Source organism: Lagopus leucura, unplaced genomic scaffold, assembly GCF_019238085.1.
Source record: "Lagopus leucura isolate 7727_CA_CO unplaced genomic scaffold, USGS_WTPT01 Super-Scaffold_100027, whole genome shotgun sequence".
NCBI classification, from domain to species: domain Eukaryota; kingdom Metazoa; phylum Chordata; class Aves; order Galliformes; family Phasianidae; genus Lagopus; species Lagopus leucura.
Window position 1 is genome coordinate 293,344 of NW_024962278.1, and position 26,791 is coordinate 320,134.

The window sequence follows — 26,791 nt, forward strand, 5'->3', positions numbered from 1 at the left end:
GTCTGGGGCAATTCAGCTCCCCTGAGCACATCAGAACAGCAGCACAGATAGGTATTTAGAAACACAGCACAGATCAGGCCAGTCAAAACATACAGCTTTTCCTTCTGTGCTCTCCATTTCGCGTTCACCATCTTCTCACTCCTCCATGACCATAACGTGAGTCTATCTGTAAGAAGAGTTGTAAGGCTCCCCTGCTTGCTAGCAACCACAAACCCCATGTGACAGATGAACCACAAAATAATATGGAGGTTTTTCGTGTTCAGAAAGAAGTAGCCCTGGCAAACACTGTTGAAAGCAGCAGCCAAGCCTCTCTGCTGAAGGAAGGCTCAGCAAAGGCAGCACGCCTACCACACCATCTCTCTTCTAAACACCAGCCCCACTCTTCAGCCAAGACTGGAAAGGACAGGATGACCCTTGTCTTTGGTACCCAGCACTTGACATGATAACTGAGACTTTCTAGTTAATCTAGGGAAAGGAGTTTTGAAACAACTTGAAGGAAGCAACATGAATATGCACCAAATATAGTTGAAACCTGCTGTCTATTGAAATGGCTCATTAATACTGCACAGACAAAGCAAATGAGTGATGCTTACTGCAGAGTTACCAGTGAACATATCTGTGCTCAGATTATTGAAGCAGTGCAGAATATTTCACCCCATATGGTTTGCCTGAAGAGGCTGTTTCAGATAATGGTTCTCATGTTGTTTCCATTGAATTTCAATATTCCCCAGAAGATGCTCACTGGAGCACTCCAGAGCAACCTTGTGTCATTTGGTGCCGCGTGAACTGGCAGAATGCTGGGTACTTACAATTAAAAGTGGATTACAGAAAAATAATAATGAGGTTCAAATTTGAAAAGAGGAAGCATTAAATGTTTTCACTGGAATCAGGTTAGTAAACCTAGCTTTCAGCAGGATTTTTAAATGAAAAGTGTCACTCACAAAATAATTTTATGTACATGGATAAAATTAATCAAAATCACTGGATGAAAACTAGCAGAAAATTAAGTATCTACAAAATATGCCTAGGCACCAGAGATCTCTTGGCAGCAAGGATGGAAAGGAAGAACTGGGACTCACGCTCCATCTGCTACTAATGAAAATGAAGAGACACAGTGGTGAGAGTGCAAGACAAAGGTTCAGCACAGGAAAGCCCCTCAGATTGAAAGTGCTGTAACGGTAGTTATGAGAAAAGAGAGCCACTGGGCTCTAAGGTATAAAGAACACAAAAAAAATACCTACACAGCCAAATCCAAGGGCAGCATACCATGCTGTCACGCTACCACCTTGTCACCTGTTGGGGGTGCTACAGAAAAAACTTAGAGTGTAAGATAAATATGTATTCTCAGCCTGGTTAATTTGCTGGATTTCTAATTGATAGCTTGTGGTTGCAGAAATGTGCAGCCCAAAGCAAACACACGTGAGCAGAAAGAGAGGATACAGCACTACGGCAGGGGGTCTGTTAGTCCATGCACAATGAGCTGCATGCATGTATTTCTATTGATACGTACTCTGTGTTTTTCTCTGCCCATACACTCTGTGCAGTGTCAGCAGAGTGGTGCAAGGAGGCCGGAGTGAACATGAGAACAGCTCTGATGAAGGAATGAGGACCTCCAACATATGGTGATGCAGCACAGAGAATGTAAGTGTCTGCGGAGCACAAACAGCATGTGAAAGAGGGGGCAGATTCCCAACAACACTATTCTACTGCCTGCTGTACCTCCAGCCCTGCTGAAGCTGTACCAGGATGCCTCTCCAGACATAAGCAGCACAGGTAGCACTGCCCCCCCTGCACTGCAGAGCTCTTCCCAAGGTACCGTGGCCAAAGAGATGCTGTTCTGCTATCCTAATCCTCCTCTGGGTCTTCATACCTTCAAATAATGAGATTCTTGGTAACAGTAAGTCGCTGTCTTCCTTTATAAAGACCTAAAATAGATTGAATCTGAACACACTTGCTGTGCTGGTGGTTTCATGTATTTGCTGCTACATCTGCATGAGAGGTACCGTGTGGTGTTGAACTCAGTTCCACACTCTTAACAGGGAACACACAGGAACCAGCACTGTTCTTTCTGCCCCTACCCTACAGACTTTCCCTGTCCCCATATTTTTGCTTCTCTCCCTGATTCACAACTATTTCTCCATACTTTCTATGTCCTCCTATCTGCACTGTTTTTGAGTTCTGCCAGCCAGCGCTGGCTCCTCTGCTGTGCATTGCAGGTAAAATTCTGCTCCTGCCTGAAGCCAGGATGGTGCTTGTTGTTGGACAAGGTCTCTGTGGAATACATCGCTCAACACTGGCAAGTCTCAGCAGAACACACATAGACTAACACAATGAGACTCGTGACATGTCAGATTTCAAAGGGAAAAAAGAAATGCACATCTCTCACCAGGGTCATTCCTTTGCTATATTGCAAGCCCCTACTTCAAATATTAAAAGACTCCAGGTTGTCAAAAATGTACTATATTGGGTTGCTGCTGGGGAGGTTATATATACATATATTTATATGTATACAATATCAAATATTTATTACAAAGATACACGTATGTATGTGAACACTGGGGAAATGGTATATTATTCCTGGCTCTTTGGGCATTTTACCTGGCACTTTAAAAAAAAAAAAAAAAAAAAGCAAAAATTAATAGACTGCCAGACACTCAGCATGTAATCTTAAAACAATTGACTCGCGTGGTTAACGTTTGTTAGTCATATCAGCAAACAAAAACAAATACAGAAATGTCAAACACTAGCACTGCATCTACCTCGTCGTAAATCAATAGCCAGGAAAACTCTTGACCTACATGAACAGAAGCATGAAACAAAGAAACCTCAGAATAAAATCCGTGGCTGACGGAGCTTAGTACAAGAAAGTTGTGTTTGCAGAAGAAACCCTAGCAACAGTACAGGGTCACTGCTCGGTGCAGGCAGTAGAATTGTGAAGGATTATGCAGAAAATGCAGAAGTGTTCAAACAGACTTTTATTCAGTATTTGGAAAGAAGGATGATTTGCTTTCATTGCTTGAAGATGATGAAATACTTTCCAGTCTATTAGTAACTGAGAAAGATGTTAGAATCTATCAGCAATGAACATTTTTAAATCAGCAGGCTCAGAAGCTCTGCAATAGTTGGCAGAGAAGCTCCCGGGTCCACTAACACTGAATGTTAATAGCAGCAGATCTGTAAATGCCCAACTTATAAAATCTGTTAAATGAGAAGGGAAGCAAAGGGAATCAATGAACCATCAGAGAAAAGAGCAACTCTGGGTCAAAGCAAGGGAGGGTTTTTTCCATTCCATCTATCAGCAGGACTGTCAGGGGTAACGCGCAGTCCAGTTCTCCTAACGAACTGAAGCCACCACCGTCCCTGGGCTCATTTAACCCACTGGCTCCGAGGTGCCGAGTTGTCATCTGGCAGTCACACAAACCAAAGTTTTCTTCTTGGGAAGGAAACTTTGACTTCTGGGTTCATTTCAGCAGGAGGTTCAGACTAACAGTGTCAGAAGAAAATGGCTAACGAGGTACCAGCTCCCTGTTACTGCCTGCGCATAAGGTCAGATCGCTTTCCAAATGGGATACGTATTTTTTGGTGAAGCCTTTCCTTAGGTGCATGTGAAGCAGCTGGCTCATGGCCACGAGGTGTCCAACACGAGGGCACACAGAAGCAGAAGGAACCAGCCCACAGGACTGCAGTGCTGTGATGCAGCTCTCAGATCCAGAAGCCCCACCTCTCCCAGCCTGCAGCAGCATCCTCGTGTCTTTGCTGGCTCCAAGCACCCACAAGAGAACAGGCTTGGTTAGCTCCATCTACTTTATAATGAAGGGCACTGAGAAGTGAACTATATGAGCATATACTCCGCGCTGCTATGTAAGCTCACTCAAATAACTGAATGGGGCTAGAAGGCATTATTAGGAAGAAACCATCCCTGCCTCAGGATGGCACTAAAATATATTGCACGTGTCCAGCTGTGCACGAAAGGTTCTCTTTGGAGCTTATTGATGTTTTCAACAAAAAAAGGTGTGGCACTGAACAAACTAGTGCAAGTCGAATAGTGGAAGCTGTAATTCACTCTGTTTGATCTCCCGTTTAATGTAATGAGGCTTCGCTGGAAAAATAAGAGCAAAAAAAGATTAATCAAAATCCTATGTGAATTTATTTATGGATCACAAAAAATGTTTCTAGAATATCCAAGACATAGTCGAGGGATAAAGTTAGATGAAGTTAGGATTTATCTCGATTACCTAACCTGGCATTAAAATCCTTTCCACTGATCAGCAAACAGAGGGATAAAAAGATTTCAGAGACATTATGTAGGTCTGGAATAATTCCCAGTACGAATTCCTATAAGAAGAGGAATTGTGGGAGGAATACAAATATTAATCAGAAGAAAAGGTTCTAAATTGGGAAACGGTTCTGGCAATGAGACAAAAATCTAAGTCATTAGTGTAACAACCTCTAATCCCTATCAGTGCAGCCAGTCTCATGACAGAGATAGACGTGAAATGGCTTTCTCTAGAAATGGTTCAGTTTTGATTAATTCTAACATTCTATGTATGGACGTAACAAATATGTTGTGAAACGTATCATGAAAAAACAGAGACATTTGGCTGAACAATCCAAAAGAGAGAAAATGAGAGAAAACTCATTTTCTAGGAAATGGAGGAAGAAATTTTAAAGCTGCTTTCCTCCTAGCTCAATGCAAAAAATTCCCCGGTGCCCAACTCCTTGCAACAACTCGCCCCAGAAAAGCAGCCTATCTAATTAAGTCCAGAACCATGATACTGTTTTGACCCTGATTTCCATTTGCAACACCCTGACAGGCACCAAAATGCCTTATTAAATTTTTTTTTAGGGATAGCAGTTCTGATTTGTAAATAATGAGTAAATATTTTCTAGGTCAAGAAAAAAAAAATAAACAACAAGAGATGTTATGAACAGTCCTGCGGTCACAGCATTCCAACAGCGTCTCAGGCAGTAAGCTCAAAGTCCTGCCCTGGTGACAAGTGCTCATGTAAAGCTGATCATCCCTATCCAGAGACGGAGGAACATACATATGCATACCAAAGCTCACAGATTACTCAGAGCACTCTCTTTTTTGCATGTAATTACAAATCTTTTCCTTTCAGAGGCTGTGCCAGCATAAGAAGCTCCCGTGACAGCCCCACAGTTGTGACAGTACATTGGTATTGGGACAGAAGAGGGAAGGAACTCCTTACATCACACGTTGGCACTGGAAGCAGTGCACTTGTAGTCATGGTCTTTGTTAGAGGTATGTAATAAAGCAGGAATTTCATGCTGGAGTGGAAGACTCGAGTGCTCTTTTACCAGGCTTGTGGACACAAGGCTCCAGCCCTTCTGTGAGAGGATGCTGCATCCTGAATCACCATCAGCTACTCCTACCAAATCTTGCATGTTCTTACAGAAAGCTTCATGTTGAGCAAATGACTTTTAAAAGATCTCTAAGTTACTGATTGATTTTACCACATTGCTTCACACCAAAGGATCCAAAAGTCACCATCAAATTTAGCCCCTTTTAAGGGTTTCCAATTCCCATTTTATTGTAGGCTTCTTATGAAGTGTATTTTAAAGACAGCTGCATTAGACTCCAATTTTGCTTAGCTGTGCTACCAATCTAATTAAGTCACTATTCTCCAAGTTCATACTGTAGATGAGCAATACTGTTTTCCAGAGGACTTCTGAGCTCTGTGGAACCAAGTTCATATGTGCCTAAGCACACCAGAAAATACCTGCACTCATTTAAGAGCCAGGTGGAAATACCCTGGGGACAGCCAGCTGAGCAACTCAAAATGGAAACAAGGTGTTTTCTTCTCCTGCAGCACAAAATGATGAAAATATATCCAAACAAATTGGAAAATGAAAGCAGGATTGAAAGAGGAATGTTTGGAAGCACACCGCACAGCTTTATTCTAAACTAAACTTACCTACTGTAGTAGCCTTGCTCATATTTAATACAACCTAGGTTTTGCCTCCCCTTACCAGAAAGCTGCAGATGTTCTCCAGCCTCCAGTCCTGCATATCTTGTTGGCTACTCCTCTGAGACATCCAATCAACCTGACCACATTCATTCATTATTGATTGCATTTGGAATCTCATCTGCAACTTCTGTGATGACTGAAAAACCCAAGGAGTCTGGAATGAGCAAGATAAGCTCAGCTGAATGTGGTTGTTAGCAATTCTAGTCTTCAAACACCACAGGAGCATTGCTCTAGTAAGGAACAGAAACAATACCTGAATTCCAGTACTTGAATCTTGAGCCCCAGGTAGGAGCAATTAGCTGCAAGCCCTGGGAAGTACAGTGCTGCTGGTGGTTGTAGTATTTCCTTCATTCAGTCAACTCCGAGGTGCTGAAGACCGTGAACTATGAACACTGCTTCTTGTTCCCGTGTTCTGGACATAACTAGTGGCTAGTTCTATATCATTAGTCTACCTTAACATTTAAAACTCCTATACTGGATTTCAAGCCGAACCTTCCTTTTTCCCTCCTTCCCTCAAAGGAAGCTGGGGTATACCACACTTTCCGTTCCTGAGATCCAAACTGTGGATGCTCCTTCATAGCGTTCAGTGACCTCAGGAAGAGTTGCTGGTGGGGTGCAGACCATTTTCTCACTCTCTGTTCTGGCCTAGAAAGTGCCCTTATTGTCCTATTTTGCCTCCTTAGCATCCTTCCATTTACCTCTACCTGCAATAGGACGGTCAGGGCCTCTATCACTTCTGACAGTTGACTGAGCCTTCGTAATTCCATTTGGCAGGACATCGTCTTCCCATCAGCCTTCCAGAAGTTTTTAATTAATTTATACTTTTTGACCTACACAACAGCCTCTGGCGATAAGTTCTACAATTTAATAACATGTTATATGGGAATGTATGACTTTTTGTTTTAGACCTGATGCCTAATAATTCTGTGGGACATCCTTTACTTCTATTCTGAAAAATAATAGCTATCCCTTCTTCGTTATTTCCTAGCTAGGTAGGAAGTTTCAACATCTCTGTCCCACGTCTAACTATTTTCTCTGTCCTGATTTGAAAATCATTCTGCCTTTCTCATATACTCCCTGTGGGTGGAATTCAGATTAAAACACTTCGATTTAGTGGTGGAGTTAAGGTATCTACCTCACAGATTGACACCTACAGATAGAAGCCTAAATTTAGGTGTCTAGATCTCTGAGCTAAATAACTCCCACCCATCATTTTTAGTTCTGTCTTTTATGAGACAGGATGAACAGAAGTGCACATATTAATCAATATGTGGGTTTGTCAAACATTTATATAGTGACATAATCTTATAATCATGTTTTTCTTCTCCTTTTTTCTCTTTCAAAATTTTCTGTCATTCAGTTTGAATTTTTGACTGCTGCTGGTCATTACATCAGTGCTTTCAAAGTGCTATCCTACAGTCACTCTATTTCTGAATGATAATAACTTAATGTTCAATCTGTAACTGAATAAGTATAATACATGATTGAATATGTATACTCCCAGAGAAACTGCTTTGCATTTATTAGCATTGACTTTCACATGCCATTTCTGACACAGTCACTCACTATCATGAGAACCACCCGCCTCTCTTCACAGGGTTAGATTTGACTCCCAGTTAATTTTGCGTCATCCACAAACCTTGCCAACACAGTACTGAAAAGCACAGGTCCTAACTCTTAATAGTTGTGTGACCAAATCATAATGATCCTTTCAGTGGGAACATTGATGTTTTCTCCCAGTTTTTATCCTATTTTTTCTCTATCTTATTTACCTACAAGAGGACACCTTTTTTTTTTTAATCTCAGCATAACTACTTTAAGAGTCTTTGCAGGAAGACTTATTGACATTTGTTTGGGAGTCCTTACACACTATATCAACTAGATCAGCCTTACCTACAAGCGTGTTGACATCTTCAAAGAGTTCAAATAGATTTATGAGACGTGGTCTCCTTCTGCAAGAACTGTAATGACTTTTTCCAAATAAATCACATTTATGAAACCTTCTACTGGTTCTCTTCTATATTATTGCAGTTTTTACCCACTTATTCAGTTTGGAAGTGAGATCTCCTGATCTATGGTTTTTCACATTAGTCCTGGAGTCCTTTTTCCTCAAGGCTGAAGACACATTTGCCACTTCCCATTCTTCTTGCAGTGTGGTCAACTTAAATGACACTTTTCATGCTACATTTAGCTTTCTCTTAATCTAGTGTTTGAGGTCTTTCAGAACTCTTGATTGAGTATTATCTTATCTTGGTGCCTTCTTACTGTTCGTTTTATTGATTTGTTCCAAAATGTCCTCTACTGAAACTTCATTTAGGGACAATTCCTCATACCCTCTACTGCTTCACCACTAATGTACCCCTTTCCATCCTTCCTCTATTATTTCTTCCATATTCGGGCTTTCCACCTTTCTGCCAAGTTTCTGAGGCATTTATTATATCAATAACTTCCTTTAAAATCAGACATTCTTGTTCACCTCTTTTAGGCTTCAGACTTGCAGCTTTTGTATTTCTATATTTTTTATTGATCTAGTTGCCCATTGTTCACAGGGCCTGCTTAGCCTGAACTTTAATTGCTGAGACAATTCTTTGCAATTTCCTTACTCAATATTATTGATTTTAGTTCTTTGCGTTTTTCTAAATTACAAGAATTTGCTCATTTCTCTTGAAGAGGAGCTGCCATCTTGAACTATGCATCGCAGCTTAGTTGGTGAGTTTCCACAAATCTCGCCTATAAAAATATCTCATTGTTTTGGAATGTTAAAACCTTGCAATCTACTTTCACATTGATTTATATAGCTTATCTCTCTTATAAAAGCTACCTCACCAACAACTGAAAATCTGCTTGTCTGGTACTGGGACAATTTATAACACCATGTTCCACTTTCACAATTCCTTTCCCACTCATTCCTCTGTCATTGCTATCCGCATGATTCACAACAACTATTCTCTCTAACACTAAATGTGGATACAGAGATCCAGAAAAGGCCTCCAAGGCACTGCAGAAAAGGAAACTTCCTCTCACATTTTAATAATACATTTTGATAACACCTCCCAGGATGAGACTTGCATGATCACTCACTCCTGTTTAACTTCTGATTTTCTGTAATTCTTATATCTTGCTATGATATGCTTCAACCTCAGCCAGTTGTCTCCTTTTTATATTTGGATATTTATTTGCTCTTTCGGCACATATGAGTTGCCTCTTTTTATTTCATATTCTTGATCTCTGGATCACATTCTCCAGTTTCTCAAATTCACTGAAAGTTTGACCCTGACCTTCAAAGTACATCTTGGGGTGTACACAAATGTTGTGACTGAGTTCTTTGTTAAACCATATAAGCCATTAATTAACATACTGAATAGAACTGGGCCCAGGACACACCCTAGCCGGGTGTCAGTCAAAATAACTTCTCAGTCTGACAGCACACCATTGCCACCCACATGACATCACATCACACACCTTCTCAATGATGAACCTGAAGCTGTGAACTGTGTCCTGCCTGCCAGGACATTTAAGGCCGTGGTTTCCCTTACTCCTTTCTGAATCCAGATCAGAGTCTGCAGAAAGGATGGCCGCCCACTAGGCGGACTATTTTGAGTACACTGGAAGTCCACTTATGGCCTCTGATCATGGCAGTATGTGGATCTATCGGCACATATGCCATAAATCTCATTGCCCCAGGAAGCACTGGCTTTTCTATGCTTTCACAGTACAGTTATGTGTTAGAAGGAGGGCTGCAACATATGGGCTCTCCCTTATACAGAAAGAAGGTAAGTGTCTCACCCAGCCAGAAATACTGGGCACACTGATATAGACCATATTTCTTTAGTCTGCTTCCGAGGGAATAATGTGGAACAGTTTCAAAAGCTTTCCTAAAGCAAAATATGTCCCATCTGCTGCCTCCTCTTCATCTAGTAGACATTATTTTCTCAAAGAAGGAAATTACAGTGAGATCTCATGATTTATTCTTGGTAAATCTATGGTGTTGTTTTTCTTTTTTTTTAAAAAAAAAAAAACTTCTATTTGCCTTAAATTGATCATGGTGTTTTTTGGTTTTTTTTTCAGACTAATTTCTGTGAAGGGTGGTCTCTTGTTCCCTGATTTCTATGTTTTCAGAAGTTAACTGTTTGCCCTTGTATAGTGCTCAGTGATCTCACCTGCCCTTCCAAGAACTTCCAGGACAGTCACTAATGCTTCAGTAATTGCTTCAGCTACTGTCTTCACCCAGAGCAGTTTGAGGCCAGAGCTTCTGATCTGGAAGAGCAAAGACAGAACAAATACGAGGCACAAAAACAATATAAAAGGACATAAGGGAGTAGGGCCAAGTCCAGATTAGTTGCTCTTATCTCCCCTTTGAGGAGGCTCAGGCTCCTCTCACAATGGGCAGTTTAGAAGAGCACAGCACAGCAAGAAGCTGCCTCCCAGCTGAGGAAAAGCAAGCTGACAGCTCCGAGAAGGCTGTATCTCAAAATACATTCATAGTTAAGAACTTTTGGTCTACTGTGCTGTAGGGAATTTAAATACCAGGAGCAACAGTAGCTGTGGATGTGATGACAGAGATTTGCAAGCTTGTAGGCAGAACATGAAGGGGTCTTTTATGAGACACCTATGTGGATGCTAGAAAGTGCCAGGGAGGAGAATGAGGTCCTAATACATGTCACGAATTTTAAAGGGAAATGTAAGTGAAGGATCCTGGAAGGCAAAGTCAAACTGCTGGCTAGAAGATTTAGCCCTAGGGTACTGTTGACAGTTTCTCCAAAACCCTTCCAGTTACACACACAACACCAATTAGGCAGAGGAGAAGAAGATGCTATCCAGAGGTGACGCTCTCCATCAAAAGTCAAAAGTGAAATCAGACTTTTCACAAGGAAAACGTATATGATGTGTTTAATTAAGTGGGAGCTGGGGGAAATCTGTCATGAGCTAAAGCAAACATTGCTAAGAGTTGGTAAAATAAAAATGCTCTGTGTATCCAGCTAGTTCAGAGAAAAAGCTCAGCACAGAGATGAAAACAATTTATAAGTGAAATTGTATTATATCAAGACGACATCAGACTAAGAAGTTAAACAAAGGTGCCCCCTCTAAGAAATATAAACGTGTATAAATAAAGCAAAAGTAATTTTTAAAAAGCTAGATTCACCCGGATAACAAAATCAGGTCTTGACACAGCAACAAAAGTAAAACGCAATGACAAAGCTGGTGGTGTACCATAGTACACAGTCACAAGCAACAGAAAAGAGAATATAGGTCATAAGAGTGAAATAATTTTTATATTTTTTTAAAACATGTAAAGGAATTTAGTGAGACTAAAATCTGTACTGGAAAAGAGTATTCTGGCTGTACTGGCTGAGCTGTAAGGATGTTAGCATATGAGTGGAGATATCTCATCAGTCACCAGCGAAATATGAGTAAGTACTTAATGCTGAGAGGTGAAATACTAAACATGGGGACCTCTATTATTCATAAATAAATCAAGATAATGGCACAAAGGAATAAAAGGCTGGAGAACCAATTTACAGAAACACAGTATGACTGCTTTTCAGAACTATTAGATCCTGAACATTCAGGAAGGCAGGCTGCTCTCTGCTTAACTATTATGCAAGATACGAAAGGAGTATTTTCAAGAAGAGGTAGTCAATGGACCAACAGAGAATATGGGTGGCTCCTACAGAACAGAAAATTGTGTCTTGCAGTGCAATGGTTATGACTTAGGAGATCTTAATGGACAAGGAGCTAACCACCAGCACTCAGGGTAGAAGCAAGATGAAATGGGAGAAGTCATCAGAAATGAGGAATAAGTTCAACCTCTGGGCACAGCACCGCTGAAACTCCTAGTATATCTAATTCTGATGTTCACATTTAAAGCTGTTGAAAGATTAGATTGGGGGCAGGAAAGAGCCATAAGAAGTATATGAGAAGAACGTGTAACTGAGAAACTTAAACAGCTCAATTGTGGGGTGATTCAATAACTACCTTCACAAGGGGAAAATATCAACCAGCACTTTTTAATCTAGTAGAGACATAGGAGAGACTAAGGGTAGAAAAATGGAAGTGATTCAAACCAGAAATGAAGCACACATTTTTTAACAGTAGTGATGATTAAATTTGGGAGCAAACTACCACCTGAAGTGATGGATTTTGCAACTCTTGACATCTGGAACATATGTTCCTGTGAAAAGTTCAAGTTTTGATAAATAAAAATATCTTTTTCCTTATTAAAAAAAAAAAAAAAAGGCAGAAAATTCCTAGCTGCTATTTGGGTTACCTCTCTATATTAAAAGAATAGTAGATGAGCCAGAGAAATTGCTCTGCACATTGAAGGTTGGGAAAAATGATAATTAAAAGCAGGATAATGGAATTCCTAGATAAGAAACACGATATTGTAGGAGCTAATTATCACAATGTCTGTAATGAACATTTTGCATCACTAATATTTTAGAATTATTCGAACATATCTTTATAATAATGATCAAAAGGGAACTGCTTGACATAATCCACTTGAACATTCAAAAATCTTTTGACAGCCTTTCTCAGGCAAGGCCTATTTCAGAAGAATCCTATATGGCCAGATATTTTGGGTGCTACATAAAGTCAAACCACAGACCGGCATGCAGAGATTAGAATAAGAGCCAGAACACTGCCTAATATTACAAACAGGTATTTCACTACAAGATTTAGCTTTTCTATAGAGGTGTTAAGTGACAGTATTCCAAGTACAATTTTTATAATTGCAATCAAGGCACCAAGAACTCTTGTGCAAGTACTTTTAATACACTACAGGAATGAAATATGGCACATAAAGCACAGACAACTTGTAGAGCATCATTAAACATACCACAATCATTAACGAACGTGCCAAGGACAGCTAGTACATCTGTATGTAATTCAAGCGGAGGAGTTGGGTTCCACTGTTTTTTCTTTTTTTTTTTTTGAGTTGCATACTTCAGAAAATTCCAGCTTACCCTGAGTCAATAGAATGTGAAGTACAACCGAAAAAAATACCCTCTTGGGAATTTTCATTGGACTGAGAATTGTGGCACTTCTCAGTAAATGTCAGGCTTATCAGTGTTGTGAGTAAGCATCAGTTAGCTCTCAAACAAGCTGACTCTGTTCATTTTTCTCAGTACTGTATGTAATATTCTCCTGGCAGGGAACAGCTCTTCTAGTAGACTGCAGCACAAATTTGTAAAAGAAGCTTGCCTCAGCTCTGATCCAAAAACTAGAAGAGATCTAGTATATACTATATCACTGCAGAAAGATCTGCTTTTTGACTTAAACCCCAGACTGTTTGAAGTTAAAGGAACACAAAAAATATCAGTTTTTCCTTTTAGAGAAAAACATAGATTAATTGTAAGAAAACACTCATATTTATATTTGGTTACCTACTTCAAATTACATCAGTAGCTTCAAGTATGTCTTTGACCTGTGAGTGGTTAACGACATCAATATTTGCAACACATTTTCATCCTTTTATAAGGGCTCTTTGTTCATTTCCACCATGTAAGCTTTTCTCTTTATATTGCTAGATGAGACCTAGCAGCATCTTGGTAAGATCTTCATTAGCATTCAAATAAAAATTCATCGCCTGCTTGTATAGTGGGGGAGATGAGTTCAGTGCTCACTGTTACCATCAGAAGTGTTTACATTCACAGCTACGTTTCATTTTCTTTTGACAGAACATAACAAAGCACAAGAAAGCCTGCACTGGGTCAGATCGAAGGTTCCCCTACTGCAGCGCCTGCTTTTACATACAAATGTCTGGGGAATGAGCTTAAGAACATAGCCAGAATACAGTGATGCTTTCTTGGAACATTATTCTGTTTCCCAGCATGCCTTTGGACTTTTTGAACCACTGTCTTTGGGTTTACTATCTAACAGGTTATGCCATAACTTCATTTCTCTCCATTAACTTTTTCTAATAACCGCAGAACACAAGTAAACTTTGAGCATCCGTAATATCCCACAGCAAAGGATTTTGCAGCTTAATTACACGTTTTGTGAAGAACCATAAGCCAAATTGATTTCAAGTTCTTGCTTTGGAAGAGATACTAAGAGGGCTTCTGAAGTTTGGAGAGGAGGCAACAAGTGGGATATGAGTAAGGCTTATAAAATTGTGGCTGTAGATACAAGAGGAGGACAGTCCAGGCAGCTGACTGTCAGTCTGACCCACTAGAGCTTTTCTTAAGTTGCTGTAGCAACCTGCATCTTCAGTAGTCTTTCACTGGATTCCACCGTGAATGGATGAAATGTGGTTTCTCACTGGAAAAATGTTCCCTAACAGACAAGATTTTATCCATTTATGCATTTTATTCTTATAATTTCCACTCACTTGCTCAGTACAGACTCCAATGTGACGGTCTGCAGTTCTCCATTTCACTCCTGGGGACCTTCTCAGCAATTGTTGTCACATTAACCATCTTCCAAGCCTCCTGCAGGGAGACTGATTTAAGTGACGGGTTACAAACTATAGTAGCTCTATAATTGCATATTTGTTTTCCTTCAGAGCTCTTGAGTGAATACCATATGGTCTTGGCACTTTTTGACTCTTCATCTTATCAATTAGTCCTAAAATGCATTTTAATGTCACTTAATTTGAGACAGTTCCTTACACTTGTCCCCATAAGTTTGGCTCACAAGGGAGAATAACCAACCTTAACCACAGCAAACATCAACAAAGCTTTGTTTGCCTTTCAGTGCTTTTCCTCTCTTACAGTAATTCACAAATCTCTGGAAAAATACCTGATTGTGGTCATTTTAAATATTTCTACTAGCTGTTTTTATTATTCTTTTACCAGGTCTTTCCTTAAGGGTTTCCCTTGCTTGCCCTACAGGTTTAGCTTGATAGTTTATGGTTTTTGTTGGTGGATTGTTTCAGTGGTTTGTTTGGTTTTTTTTGTAGGTTTTGCTTGTTTGTTTGTTTTGGGTTGCTGTTGTTTTGTATTTCTTTTTGAATAGTTTCTTTATTTGCTCAGCACTCCCAGACTTTGAATACTGACTTCCACTCTGCAGTTGGAATATTGCCTTTTTTGTCCCCTGCAGAATCATTCCACTTCGTGATATATTGCTCTGAGCTTCGGATAGGGTGTTTTCATCTAGTTTCTCATCTTCTGCATGTTTATATCCGCTGCTTTTAATTTCCTTTTAAGAAGCTCCTGCATTTTTGAATAGGTCCCATTCATAAGTTAGTTATTACTGTGAAGTAGTTATGGGGGGAATCAAATACCCTTAAGACAATCCGTCATTAACACCTCAGGAAAAAAAGAAAAAAAAAAAAAGATAGGTATCAACCCAGGTATTTCAAAAGCAAGCAGGCTTTGGAGAAAAGAGAACACCCCCAGCTGGAAAGGAAAGGATGGAGAGCACTGCCACCACACTGCACCCTTGTGGCTTACAGGAATTAATGATTTATATGTCATGGCTAAGCTGTGTTGTTTTTTTGGGTGGTTGACAGCAGGTTCATGTGGAAAAAAAAACGGTCTCACAAAAGAACAACAACAAAAAAAAACCAACACTAACCCAAGAACAAAAACAAAACAGCTAGCATGGGGCCAACCTCTATGGGATGCACTGTGAGCCACACACCCCCATTCTCGGCAAACCAGGGCAAACATGCAGGGGTAACAGCTCTTTGGGTCACCAGCCAATGCTAAGCCAGACTTGGGCATGTCAGCAGCCGGTCAAACTCAGCATCTTTAGGATGCTGGTCCTTCTCAGGATACCAGTGTGTCTGGGTAGCTTTCTGCTCACAGCTGAGGGTGTCCCAGCACAACAGCACCCATCTGCAGAGACAGGCTCCCTCCTCATGCAGACAAGATGTACAAAGTGCAGCGTAAATGGGAATGCAGAGCAGGCAGCTGGCAGCACCCAGGCAGGCCTGCAGACACACAATAACTCACAGAGTGAGGTCTACCAGATGTTTCAGCCTCACAGGGAAGCCACACGCATGTCCTACTGCTGAAACTGTGTTTTGCCTCCTGCCATGCTGCTCTCCTGCAAGAATGCTGGAACATGCTGGTTGTTTGAGAGTTACTTTCCCTTCCTAATACTGGTGGTACCACAGGTTTGTGTAGTCAAGTAAATATCAACAGGAAATAAATCACAGCTTGGAGAAGTGCTGTTCTCCACCCTTCCTCCAGCATCACTTGTTTACACTGCTGCGCTGCAATCTGAAAAATGCCATCTATAATGAATACTAACTAGTGGGAGTCTCTCTCAGCAATGTGTTACTAAGCCTGATTGCTGTGCAGTATAATACGCCAGGAGAGAGCGGGGGCTGGCTGCGTGTCTCTGCTCCATGCAGTCACAGAAGCTGTCAAACCTAGGTGCCTCTGTGATCTCCAAGCAGCATGTCTCCCTACAACCTTTCCTAGCTACCCATTTATTTTTAAAATGTTACCTTGTTACTGTAGCTCTGTTCTTTCAACCAATTTTATTGTCATTATTATTTCTATTTAAAATTCGTGTACTTTTGCAATTTAATCTTTTTTCCAAGCCAATTCACAGCAATATGTTAACTGCTGCCTTGTAATAGAAGTCACCTAGAGGTAATATTCAAAAGTCCTCACTATTAAGAAATGACTCACCTCTCTGTTACAAAATCTGCACCAAATTGCCTTTCACTCCTGCCCTCAGTAAATTCATGTGTCTCAGCTCCATCACCAAGATCATTTCCAGGCTCGCAGTGAGCGCCTGCCTGTGGAGGGCACACAAAAAACCAAAGGATGCCAGAATGACAGAACACTTTTCACACATCAGTGATTTCTACAGTACTTCGCAGCTCCTCGAGCTATAAGAGCCAGGAAGGAGAAGGGGACCTAGGCTGAAGAAGGTGGCAAAAATAGGGTCGAAGTAGTAAAGCATGCTAACAGGTCCCCCGCACACTTTTCAAAATTCCTGCTCTCAAAACGGAATGCATCTGCCTATATTTTGGGACTCAGAGGATACTTTGCATTTCCCTCCTCTGCCAGTAGGTTACATCTTCCAAACATTGCAAGGCACAGCTATGATAATTCTACACAACAAAATGCACAGAAAAGAGGTACTGACCACAAGGCTTATTAATGCATGATTAAGAGTTTGTTGAGGCATGGTTTTTTGCTCTTTAGAATACTGAATTTGGGCAAAACTCAAGTTCTGAAATCCAGTAAGGGTTCATACTGATGCAATGCATGTCCATCGTTTGATATACAGGAGCGTTCATATAAATATACATACACCTCCTGTACACACAGTACCAAGTGCCCCAGCAGAAGTGCTTTGAGACAAAGCCTAATACTTTGCTTTGGTGAGATCAAACTTAACTGTCAGGTGGCTGTTTTGAACAGGAGATAGGAGAACTCATCACACATGCACTTACAATGAGCTGTGCAAAGGTCACTCTGTTCTGTGAATAAGCCCGTGTCAACACTGAGCATATATTAGAGTTCAGAAAACACTTTGCTGAAGAGATCCAGGCTTTCTGGGTTAAAAGGTTATGAAATTTATTCTAATCTCTATTTCTATTTTCTTAGATCTTCACTACCAATCTATTACAGGGAAAAAAGTCAGAGCAGCTAAATTTAAGGTTTCCCAACTTCTTCTTTTATATGACTCTGATCATATCTCTACAAGACTATTCAGAGTTGTAGGACAAAATGTTCAGAATACTCCCAAGCTAACTTGAAATTTCTTATTCATGTAAAACTGAATTTGCTCCTTAATTTCTCAGACTGAATTTTTTTTTTTTTTGTTAAAATATTCCTTTCACCATTTTCTCAAGAGTCTTTTGTGTCTTTGTGCTTTAGCACAGGTTTTCTCCTGGTAAGAAGTCTATACCATTGCCTTCACAACTGTCCTTCAAGTTCTTACATGTTGAAGCAACTTGAATCATTAAAAGTTATATTCTGCAAGTCAAACAGAATAGCTAAGGCACAAAAAGATTTAATTTCCAGGAAGAGAAAAACACCAGAATAATCTGAATTATTTCTAAGCACACAGAAACTAATAAGGAGATGAGGGCTTGTCAACATGAACTCCTCATGAAGAAATCAAGCTGACTCTGTCTAATTTCCCTCTCTGGCAGATAAGACTTTGCAGATAGGGAAGAAGCACCAGATGCCACATACCTCAGTGTTACTGAGGCATGTAACTTTTCCCACATGACATTCACGAGTGCATGAATGCCCAAGTTGAAGGCACAGCACAAATCTGGTTGGAATCCACACTCTGAGATCAGTTTCTAATGATTCACTGTGAAATTTAAAGGAGAAATTGAACGGTTATTCAGCTTTCATCGGTTCCATTCAATATTTTATTGATAGCTGGGCTAAAGAAATGGACTGTTTATTAAACCTGCCAAGATTAAATCAGTGAAGAGTGACTACAAATACACAGGAGATAGAAGTATTAAAAACTTTTGACAACTTGGACAAGCTGTCTATAAAAATAGGAATCATCTCAATTGTAATAAGCGTAGCATTTTAACTTAGGCAGGAGCAAAGAACACAAATACAGCTCACGCATATGGTGGACAGAAAGCAGCCTGCAAAAAAAAAACACAAAAAAACAAAACCTGAAGGTTGTGATGGCTGAAAAGCTGAACAGGGGTCATTCTCTTGAGCAAAGAGAAAGCACTGCATGGACACATTAACAGAAGAATTACCTACAAGACACTTTGCAGGTCCTCTTACTGTATTCAATATTAGTAATGCCTCAGTGCACAGGCATGTCCAGTCTTGGATAATGCTCCTCAAGAAGGGCTGACAGGGCAAGCAGCAAGCATAACAATGGCTAGAGGTCTGGAAAACATGACCTGAATCCGAAGGCTGAGAATGGGAAGTGCTCAGAAGAGAGAAGACTGAGGAAAGAGGGAATAACAGCCCTGACAGGATCAGGACAGTCAGGACAGGTGCAGAACAGCCCTGTCGCTCGCAAAAGTCTGCCACGAAATGGAAGAGAAATATTCATTTCTGCTTATGCCACGAATGCCATCAGCGGGCATCCTGTGGTGAAAGGAGATGAACTAAGTAATAATCTGCTGAGATTTCCTCCAGCTTCCCTCTACAGTGATTCTGTGCTTAGCTGATGCTGATCGGTTTGTCTGTAGTCAATTTGTCCTGATGTACCCTAGTGACTTCGCACAGTCATTGCTCATACACATTTACATCATTTCTGCATTAACATCATCATTAAGGTTACAGTGTTATACCTTCAACTTACCATCTCACGACTATCTGTCTTACAAATACCTTATCAAAATGCTATTTGCCAAACCAGCTTGACTTGCAACTCGTTAATCAGAAGCCATTTTAATAATTAGTGCTCAAATATTAATTCACAAAAATCTTTGTATTTTAATTTTCCTTTCTAACCAGCACAATGGATAAAAGGGCTTATAAGCATTTGGCACCACTGCTTTCAGTCTCACAGAACCTAAATTAGAGCTGCTGCTGACGAAGTCTCCCATTCCACTCACATCTATGGCTATGACAATTTTAGAAAAAGAAAAAAAAGCATAAATCTTGGGCCTCTCAGATTCAAACTCACAGAAGACACCAGACCACTGCTGCTGCCATTAGCACCTGGTCTATTCCCTACTATGGAAACAGAACCAGCAGCACCTATACCCATTCTGACACCAAGAGAGAAGTATTTGAACTTTTTTCTCAGATTATCCATTTTAGGGATTACACATCCCAAATGAAGAACGTATTCCTAATGTCTGCCACTGCCATTCAACCTGCTATCTTCAGTGTGCACAGAATAAGTTAACTGAATGACACAACTGCTTCTTAGTAGCAGTTACTTGCTTCAGGTGCCAAGGGAAATCAGTGCTGCCTTATCAAACAGTTATAATCAATTAGTAATATTGATCAGAACCAGCTCCCCACATGACTTAGCAAATTAAATGGTTGCACTGCAGTGTTGCTGGAAGAACGATGACCCTCATAAAGCTGTGCAGGTTCTGAGAGATATGAAAATAAAGCTCAAGTGCACTAGCATATAATCCGTTAAATCAGTGTTATACAAAACCAGAAATAATGCAAGCCACAGACCTTGTTAGCTCTGTGCATCCTTACACCATGGTTAAACTGAGTTGATATGTCAGAGAGAAAATCCAAACGATTTCAGATTTATCATGTTAATTCTTTACATCACCTTCTCAAGAATTCACACTGCTGTCATTTTCTCTTCCATTTTGATTACCTTCTTTGCAACATATTGGTTTTCTTACTTTTACTGAATAATTCCTCACCTATTATATCTATAATTATTCAAATAATTAAGCATGCCTTTTCATCAGCTAGCAGCTAATTACTTCTACTCCTACCCAGCTTGCTCAGAAAACAGTCAATTCATCTGTATCCCTTTCACTCTCACTGTTGCTAAGCAGTCAGTGCCAGTCAGAATGGCACAGTAACTGGCGTTGTATGGCTCACTCTGGCTTTAAGTGTATTCTGCAGCATCTGACTGGTGGTGCCTTTCAACCTCTGAGCAAATGCTTCTCACCAGTAAGCAAGCTTTAGTCACGTGCTGAAGTGCAGCACCTGTTGGTAAAGACTGCTTATCCCCACCTCTCCCAGAAGCTTTGGAGCTGTTAGTAAGCAGCCACTACTTGCTGCAAGGTGCAGTTTGCAATTGGAGAGATCCGAAAAGAATCAGCTAGAAAGCCTGTTCTACTACCTGCAGTTTTCCTTCTTTGGTTGTCAGGCCTTACCCATGATTTGTTATGTGCAAAAGAAGTTATGAAGCAGTCAGAGCTCTCACCTCTCTGGCACTATCACACATTATCCTTCCAGACCTCTTGTTACACCATCCCACGTCAGGTAACCTGAGAAGTGGACGCTGTCAGCATGACTCTGCTATATCTCACCCTACTTCCCACAGCCTAGTACAGACAGCCTCTGCTTCAAAACACTCAACCTCATATCAAACTTCAGTGACGTGGTGACAAATCAGCCCAGGCTGCTTTTTCTCTAGTTGCCTGTTATTTTGTTCTAGGAGGGGCGAGAGAAGCTGCTGCGTGAGAGCAGGGATTCCCACAGGCTCCAGCCCCAGCAGCCACTTCCTTGCCTGCTCACAGTTAATGGTGAAATGTTAGTGGCTGATCTTTCCAGCCTTCCTAAACATTAAGCTAGGTCAAAATCCTTAAGCTTTTCATGTAGTTTGTGATTACAGACTCTGAAATAAAATAAAATAAAAGCTGGCAATTGCAACGGTTGTGCTTGATTCCAGAGAAGGGGAATTCAAGATAGAAAAAAAATATATATATAGTAAAAATAAATAAAATTTTTTAAAAAAGGAAATAAAAAAAAAACACTCAGAGTGGCAGCCAGAAAGGCAAAATGTTTTTAGATGGCAGGTAGACTATTTTAGGATTCTATATTGGAGGCTCAAAGCAAATGCATATAACCTGTCAAAAAAGACTTGAGAGAAAAACAAAAAGCTAGCATCATAAAACAGCAGGATCAGGGAGGCTGTTGGAAGTTAAAAGGTATCCTGCAAAAAGCTGAAGTTGTGTCTGAAAAAGGAAAACTAAAAAGAACATAAATTCTGGCAGACTAAATGTAAAAGCACAATAATGTAGACTGAAGAAAGAGTTTAGAAGCAGTTTGCTGAAGAAATAAAAAAAATTGTAATAAATCCTTCTTGAACACATCAAGAGCAAGACGCTTACAAGAGCCAGTGGGCTTTGTACGTATGAAAGAAATACTCAGAGAAGATAATGCCATAGCAAAAAACCCCAAACACATTTAAATCACTGTTTACCTGGAGAATCTCCAGAAACCTTGTTTGGAAGAGATAGAAGGCCTGCCCTAATTTAAAACATTGTTAGGAGTAGATTACAAAGGAGACAAAATGCATAATGATCTATCACTGGGAGTGGGTGATATTCATACAAGGTTTTTATAGAATGTTAAACATGAATCATCTGAGCTAATACTTATAGTATGTAACCTTTTGCTGAAAATCACTGCTATTATCAAAGGGCTGAAAGGTAACTAACGAGAAATCAGATTTTAAAAATAAATCCAGCAGCAACTCAAGAAACCACAGAACACTAAGTCTAATGTCCATACTGGTCACGTTGGTGGAAGCTCCAGTAAAGATGAGAATGAGTGAATACATGAATAAATGCAACACGTTAAGGAAAAGTAAACAGTGATTTTGCAAAAGGAATCTGAGCCTACTAAATCCGCTGGAATTCTTTGAAGGCATCAAAGCACACGAGCCACAGAGATGCAGCTGAGAAATTGTCCCTGTATTTCCAATTCACCCCAAGCTTCCATAAGCCTCCGACATTTAAGGTGATCCCTCCTCAAAACTAATCAACTGTGGTCTACAAGCAAAGACCTCACAGAGATAAATAACTCATTAAATATAAGAATTGAAGATTAGACTAAAGGATGAGTTTTCTCAGAGGAGAAAGACCATCAGTGGAGTCCCATGGGGATACGTAATAAGGCCCGTAGTGTTCAGTGCATTCAAAAATGGTCTGGAAAGAAGGTGGAATGGCAAAATGAAGATTTCTGATTGAAATGGAATTCATCAGGAAAATAATTACTGCAAAAATGGAAAGACATGATGACACCGAGCGGACTCACAATAAAATGGAAGGGAAATTTCAGTGCTGACAACTACAATCTGGCTATCCAAGAAAAGCAACACTGACTTTCCAAACAGAGCAGTGCACTCTGAACCAGTTTGCCCAATTTAGGAATCACATCTTGAAAGTATAAAGTTAGTTCTATGAATACATCACCTTATTGCTCAATAGCAGTCAAAAAAAGAAAGAAAATCATAAGTTCAGAATTCTTAGGGAAAAAAAAGGTATGACTACATCACTGTGTGAATTCATGCTGCATCTGCTTCTCAAATATCAAGTGCAGTTCTGGTATCTTCACCTCAAGTAAAAAGAAGGAACAAAAAAAATCTCTAAAGGAGAATGAAATGATACATGGCAGAATGACAAACATGATAAGGAGTACAAAAATGCTTCCAAGTGAAAAACAAAGTTAGCATGCAGAGGTTGAATAGGAAGTGTTGACTTGCCATTTGTCTTTCCCAGTTGTACTGAGCAGGCCAGGTGCCAGCAAGGGGAAATGGACATTGCACGAGCACTCTGTCACCTGCCTTTTTGTTCAGCTACTGAAGCCTTCATATTCTGTCACAGGAATTTCAAGGCATGTGTAGGAATGACGACAGCTAGGTTTCAGGCACAGATTTCAGACAATCCCCAGCACGGTTTCAGGAAAAAACATATGGGGAGTAAAGGAGGAACAAAAGACTGCTGCACTTGCAGTACTTTCTGTGCCTGTTACTTCTAAGTCATCACTCATTAGAGGTCTCTGCTTCCTTTCCCATCTGCCCTTCCCACACTACAACTTTAGAATTAAAAGCAAAAAAAAAAAACCGACAAAAAAATACCACAAAACCATCACCACAGAACACTTAGGCAGCATTTACTAACATTTAACTGACTACAGCAACCCAGCCAGGTTGCCTCCATAGCATTTTAACACAGCTCCTTTCACCTTTTTATGCTTCTCTCATTTTTCAAACTCATTTGAGCATTGTGGGTTCGGGTTATTAGCTTGGCTCCTTCAAGGACAGCACTTCTTTCCAGTCAGGTGTGCAGTGGATTGTACCAATTGGTCCCCTACCTGCTGACAGCCTTAAACTACTGGTGAGCTATTAATAATACGAAAGCAATCATTTTAATTGCAACCTGGTGTCTAGAATTTAGGATCCGCGCAAAGAGTTCCTTCTATCTAAAATATTATTGCCCCATTGTGCATTTTGGAGTTTAGCTCTCATTAAAAGTAATAGAGGGAAATAGTCTGTAGCAAACGGAAAGTGTTTGTTTTCACAGTTCACCTCCTGCTCCTCTACATGAAAACATACTCTCACTCAGTGACAAGACCACAGCTGTTGCCATCTTTTAGTTACCTGCTGAGTGCAATATTTAGCTTGAGGGACACTGAAGTTTTCTGTTTGTTAGTTATCAGGTCAATAACTCTCACCTTATCACTTCACTTTCCATTCTGTTGATAAAACCTGTCAGCCTTCCTTGAGTGGTTCCCGGCCCTCAGAAGAAATCACATTAAATTGGCACAACGAAGTAAATCTGTAAGGGATGTGCTCCTGACTTACCAAAGGGAAGGGGGAGGGCTAGAATTTTCCTCCCCACTCCTTGCACACCTCCCATGTCCCAGTACTCAGAGCTCTGTTGAAATCCTCCCTACAGATTCAGCAGTTCCAATCAGCTCAGGTCTTTCAATATGGCCCAGAGGAGATGTCTGTGGAGCCAAAATTGATATGGTTAAGTGCAAGAGACAATAATCATTTCTTCAAGTAAAAGCTAAAAATACCCAGAAGAAAGTGGAATTTATAATGGAGATTTTAAAGATCTGTGACATACCAGAGCCTGCACAAGGGTTTTAATGAGAGGGAAGGCAATTTAATTGGTCAGCGAGGGCAGCTGCTTTCCTGGGTGAGGGATCTAGAAGGGCTCACATTCCCATTTAATGCCACGAGCATCACTGCTGTGCTTAACATGGCTGCGACAAGCCCGTGGTACAGGAGCACATCATCAGATTCGGGAGAACCTTGATAATCAACGTCTCCGTGCTGTCAGATCACAGAGCTGAGCTACGAGGAGGAAGCAATAAAAAGAGGAGGCAAAAGCTGACAAGGAAACATTTCCAGAGGTAATTGCGCGACCGGCCATCTTTGGTCGTCGACATTTGTTTAATTATTGTGATAGAGCTCAGCGTGGGGCACGAAGTAAAAACAGCCCATTAAATTTTAAGGTCTGTTAACGCGGCGTTAACAGGGAGCTGCCGAGTACAAGGGTTAAAATCTGCAGGTCTCCCATGTGAAAACACTTTGGGAGTGTATGTCACCGTTCAAAGGAAACCCAGAAATAACTTCCATGGACCATTCAATTATAGGCAATCACCACACAGCACTCCCTCTACTTGTGGCATTGCTCATCAATCAGGTTTTCTGTCATTATGTCTCTTCTCATAGCAGTCACCAAAAGGCTCTGAGCTCCCTCCGAATTCATGTGACATTTACTGTCAGGGGCTGTCAACACCAAGAGATTCTCCCAGGGCCTCGGAGTTCATCACAAAGCAACAAGATATATCCCCCAGCCACGTTCCCAGCATCAGCTCTGGATTACAGTGAGTGACTGAGGGGCACTGCAGCAGGCAGGGAAGAGCGAGCAGCAGTGCAAGCTCCAGCTTATGCCCAAATACCTTCCTTTCCTTATTTTCATAATAGAAAAACACAGCCACATTAAGAGAAATACAGCTCAGGTTTTAAGTCTGTAATTAATTATGATCTTCTCAAAAGCATCCCTTATAAGCCTTTTAGTAGAAAGACGAGATTGTTTACTTGGAAACGTAGGCTTCCCATCTTTAGCATTGATCCTGCATTCATTGTCTGTTTAACAATAAACTGACCTAGTGGAATAAATTTATAAACCTTAATAAATTGCAGTTGGCAGTATTGACAGAGTGTGTATGTGTACATTTGTTTTTGTGTGGACATATTATAAGAAATCTAATAAAGTAAAACAAACACATTTTCTTTGTCTGTGAGCTGTGAAACTAGATCATCTGTAATTACAGTGTTTCAAGCAGACTTGGTCAGAGTCGCCTGATATTTTTACCATAAATATCTAACTAGAGAAAAAAATGCGCATCAAAGCTTGCATCTTCCACTGGGTTACTTTGCTCAGGATGCAGAAAAAGGAAACAGACAAAATAATTATCCAACTCACCAAAGACCACTGTGAGACAGGAGGAAACAGTTCCAGTATGCAGGGAAGGAAGTTCCAGTGGCAAATGAGTCTTAAAGAAACAATGAGGATCTTGGATAAGTTGGTTTTGCCCAGACTTTAAAGGGGGACTGACATTAACAAGTATTTAAACCAACAAATAAAAGAGTGACTTCAATTCTGAGGCTTTTGTAAGATCTGAGAATTTGTATGACCTCTTACAACTTCAGTGTTTGGTTTTAGCTTACTTTCTAAAACCAGCCTGGTTTCTTCTTTCCACCAAAATAAATATATTCCTTAAGGAGCAAAGTATTTATTTTCTTTAAATTATTACGTGATAACAAACCCTGATCTCTCTGCCTATTCAGGTCACTCGGTGGGCTATTCCACAGATCCCCATCATCTGAGCCAAGGAATCCAAGCAATTTTACATCTGATTTATAGCCCATTTATCCAACCCATACCTCACCAACCTGGTCAAGCAGTACTATGGGAAACGATGTCAAAAGCCTTGCTAAAGTCAATGTACACAATACATGCAGCTCTCTCTCTGTTCACTGAGCCAGTCTCACCACAGAAGGCAAGCAGGCTGGTGAGGCACAATTTGCACCTGTCAAACTCACAGTGGCTGTTCCCCAAACCTTCTTGCCCTTCACATGCCCTGGCTTTCCAGGGAAAGATGTGCCACCACCTCTCCAGAGACTGAGGTTACGCTGACTGCTCTAAAACTGCCCAATCCCTTTTCCCACCCCTCCTGCATGTATGCAAGATATTTGCCTTTTTCCAACCAACAGAAACCTCTCCTGAATTACCATGACTTTTCAAAGTGACCTTGCAATGAGATTGCCTACTTCCCTCAGCAATCCTTGGAGGCAAGGAATAAAATCCCACCACCTACTATCAGAAAAGCTGTAGTCAGGCACTCCGGCACCTGCAGCAATTCCTCATGGCTTATCACCTTTGTTCCCATGTCCTTTCCGCTCTCTCACTGCAAGGACACAAAGCAGCTGACCTGAGCAAGCACAGAACACAC

At 40.6% G+C, this 26,791-nt stretch overlaps 1 long non-coding RNA gene across 19 annotated transcripts in view; it reads right to left on the bottom strand.

Annotated features, from left to right (window-relative positions):
- The window catches only part of LOC122185107, a 43,891-nt gene that overhangs the window by 15,696 nt on the left and 1,404 nt on the right, over nucleotides 1-26,791 (bottom strand). For 8 of the 19 annotated variants that reach the window (XR_006180748.1, XR_006180745.1, XR_006180747.1 and 5 more), the window contains exons 2-7: nucleotides 26,657-26,746; nucleotides 25,762-25,831; nucleotides 24,126-24,271; nucleotides 16,577-16,686; nucleotides 14,323-14,422; nucleotides 10,151-10,247 (exon numbers count right to left, since the gene is read on the bottom strand). This is a non-coding gene — a long non-coding RNA (uncharacterized LOC122185107). Of the gene's footprint in view, nucleotides 1-1,510; nucleotides 1,650-10,150; nucleotides 10,248-14,322; nucleotides 14,434-16,576; nucleotides 16,687-24,125; nucleotides 24,272-25,761; nucleotides 25,832-26,656; nucleotides 26,771-26,791 lie in introns of all 19 variants that reach the window. The other 11 variants (XR_006180746.1, XR_006180736.1, XR_006180742.1 and 8 more) reach the window with 8 other exon arrangements.